Source organism: Palaemon carinicauda, chromosome 17, assembly GCF_036898095.1.
Source record: "Palaemon carinicauda isolate YSFRI2023 chromosome 17, ASM3689809v2, whole genome shotgun sequence".
Classification (NCBI taxonomy): domain Eukaryota; kingdom Metazoa; phylum Arthropoda; class Malacostraca; order Decapoda; family Palaemonidae; genus Palaemon; species Palaemon carinicauda.
The window spans coordinates 10,360,024-10,363,993 of NC_090741.1; positions in this window are offsets into that span (position 1 = coordinate 10,360,024).

Genomic DNA, 3,970 nt, shown 5'->3' on the forward strand with positions numbered 1-3,970 from the left:
GTATTAAAGATTTATGTAATCCTAATAATGCATTATGTGGAATAATGAATCTGAAAATAATAAATTGAAACAAACAAAACTAATTGTTTCTGTATGGGAGTCTTCAGAACAGAAAGATAACATGAAAGAAGTAATTATAGTAAGATTGCTTATTGGTCATAAGACATTATCCATGTTTTTCTTGATGTACACTCTTAAGGAGACAGATCCTAAGTGCATTGATTAGGACATTATTTCAATAATACTACAAATTTCCTCAATTAAGAAGTTTTCTGAGTTTCTTTACTTTCAAAATTTGGAATTTTTTGGCCACATGTTTGAAAGATAGAATCTAAATTTAAGTTTCTGTTTATCAAAAATTTCCATTTCTTTATATTTACTATGTTATTAGATTTATTGACTATATTTATTATTCATTATGTATTTCCCTCCCGAAGCTATTCGTGCTATCTCTATGATAGTTGAGGTCGAATCATGGGGTTACTAAATTTCCTCGTTGGATGATGATAATAATAATAATAATAATAAAAATGATAATAATAATAATAATAATAATAATAATAATAATAATAATAATAATAATAATTATTATTATTATTATTATTATTATTATTATTATTATTATGATGATGATGATGATGATGATGATGATGATTATTAACATTATTGTCATTATTATTATTATTATTATTATTATTATTATTGTTATTATTATTAGCATGATGATGATGATGATGATTATCAACATTATTATTATTATTATTATTATTATTATTATTATTATTATTATTATTATTATTATTATTATTATTTTGTGACCAATTAACTATGCTAACGCCTAAACATATTTTCGTTATGCTTATCGTACATGCACCGTCAAGCCAGTAAATCCCAATGAGAGGAAGAAAACAGGGAAAAAATACTATTGCACTCTGCGTCCTTTCCAGCCTTTTTCTGAATTCATTCAACGCCCAACGAAATAAGCGACAGGACTCGACACCCAACATAATAGAATTCTCCATTTTCTCCTTGAGCATATATCGGAATTCCCGACAGAGCCAGCGAAGCAATTAGCGACATCTTTCCGACGGCTTTTAATGGTCTGCTGAGAATTTTATCATTTCGTTAGAGCTTCAACAGACGCTAAGTGGTTCAAGGAGTTCTTGTATCACGTATTCGGAAATAAGTTTTAAGCCTCTAGTAATGTTATTTTCATAGCCATATTTATTTCAAAGAGAGAGAGAGAGAGAGAGAGAGAGGAGAGAGAGAGAGAGAGAGAGAGAGAGAGAGAGGAGAGAGAGAGAGAGAGAGAGACGTTTTTGTACAGATGTAAAATATCTGGCAATTTGAAATTATCATACAAATTTATATTACAATTACCCACCCGTTTTAACTTCTATCAATTCATACGATTCTTTTGTGTTGACTTATCTCACTATCCCTATCTTAGAGTAATAAAGATTATTCCTTTTTTCTCCAAAATTTAGTCTATCAAAAATAATATTTTTTTCCATCTAAATAGAATATGAAACAGTATATTTTCTGTTTAGATCTTAAATTGGTAAACTAGACCAGTTAATTCCTGGGAAACAATTCAGACTTAACCATTGTGTTTTCTGTGTTGCTAAAGAAGACTGGATTGTAGCAGCCTTAAATAAATCTATTTATGGTATTAACTTAACGTGTTTCTGGTGTTGCAAATTAAATTTAAAAATTGTTATTAAATTTCCATTTCTTCGCAAATAAAAGCGCTTTCACATATACAAGCTTTCAAGAAAGTATGTTGTATAATAATGAAATTCACTTTGGGGGCCTGGAATATATTCTTTTTTTTGGGTTAATCTTTTGAATTAAGAAAAAACTATCAGTGAGGTCATGAATAGGAGATAAGATGGGATAATTTGATTGACATATCTAAAGTTGAGAAGGACCTTGATGTGCCCAAGAATTAATTTAGTGCGTTTGAAGTCAAGGCTATTATTAAAAAGATATGGAAAGCCCCTAAATAAGATTGAATAACAGTTTAGATGATATTGGCCGAAAATCAAGTTACCTCCCAGAATACTTACAAGATTATTTTGTAGAATTTGGTGGGAAAAGTCCAAACCTGATGAATGGGAGCTAGAAGTGTTGGTGCAAATGGTAAAAAAAGGACATCTGACTGATTGCAATAATCACAGAGTTAATGTTTATGGACTCCTAGCAAATGAATTTCCAGTGAACAGTACATTACTCCAAAGGAATATATTATCACGTATGTTTTTTATCCTCCTCGTGGATTTTTGTAATTTATAGAATAGTTGGGGAGTGTGGAGAGGGATTGGACTGGATTGGTTATAAGAAATTATCGGACCTAGAGTATGCTGATGACGCTGTCGTTATTAGCAAAACGCTACAGGACTTGCAAAGAATGCTTACTAGAATACATGAAATATCACATGACGTTTGGCTCGGAATAAAAAGAAGAAAAACAGAGATGATGAGAACAAAATATGCAAATATCTTTGGAAGGAGAAAGGATTAATGAGGTGAAACCATTTAAATGTTTAGGAATTTTGATCTCTAATACAGGGCTATTAAAATTATTTGATGAAATATTGAAAAAAGCCACTCACACAATGGCTAAGTCAATTAAAATAATGGAAATGAAATTGCCTGAAATTACGTAGGAAAATCAGGTTATATATCAATTTAGTGAGATCGGTGTTACCTGCATGATCATGATCTGTGGTATGACAATGAAACAGTATCTAACAGATTTTTTTAGATTTGGAAAGAAAACACTCAGAAAAATATTTAGAATTAATTGTTGGGGCAAGATTAGCAATGCCACTAAAAGAGAGATTGCTCAAGTGCCAAATGTGGATAAAATCATGGTGGAGGGTAGATTGAATGGGTTTGGACATGCTCTTCACATCCCCAAGAGAGATTAGTTCACCAACTTTCAACTGAGCTCCACAAGGCAGTGGAAGAGTTGGAAGACCCAGACCTACAAGGCTGAGGACTATGAAGCGTGAAGTACAAAATGATGAATGGAAAAGTATTGATATAAGAACTCAAGATAGAGATGACTGCTAAAATCTAACTGAGGCCCTTTGTTTCAATAGGCGTACGAGGAGATGGTGATGGTGATGATGATAATGATGATGATGATTGAAATATTTTCATTTGAAAGGACCAGAATAATTGAGAGTTAATATTCATATAAAGTTCATTGTTAATAGGACAAGTAATAATGATTTTACACCGACACAAACCTTAGTTCTTTTGTCGGTTAGGTTTTGGCATTTGGGTGGCGAATATCATTTTTTTTATCCTTGAAGGATAGTGAAATGATCAAGGTGTGTCCGTGTGCGAGGCCATAGCATTATGGTCCTTTCCTTGACGACAAGTGAAAAGCGGACACCAACCCTTGATGTCAAAGGTGGTATGCTATGGGGTCTCTCTCTCTCTCTCTCTCTCTCTCTCTCTCTCTCTCTCTCTCTCTCTCTCTCTCTCTGAATACCAATTCGTTAGATTCTAATTAATACCAGAGTCAATACAAAAATCCTGCTAGTTTTTAATCGTTGTGTTAAGCCATGAAGGTCTGGTGGTTTATTAGGAGGTTAACTTTTCCGTATCTTTCCTTTGTTTCCCTCTCTGGTATTTATTTTCAAAATAAATTTTAATATCCTCCTTTCCGTTGAAGTGGCGATACTTTAAGTCGAGGGCAATATCAAATAATAGTTGTATTTGTAGCTCTAATTCCTGTATTTTATTTTTTTCTTCACTTTACACGGGATCTCTATTTTCTATACAATGTAGCTAATATGTTGACTGCAGATGAATATATTTCCCCTTATTAATGTAATGAGGATAAAAAAATATCTTAAAGTTATTTGAAACCAATTTACACTTATATCATATCCTGTCACCGAAGATTTCCCTTAAAAACCAGTAACGATAAAGTCACATGAACCTCTTTCTCTTG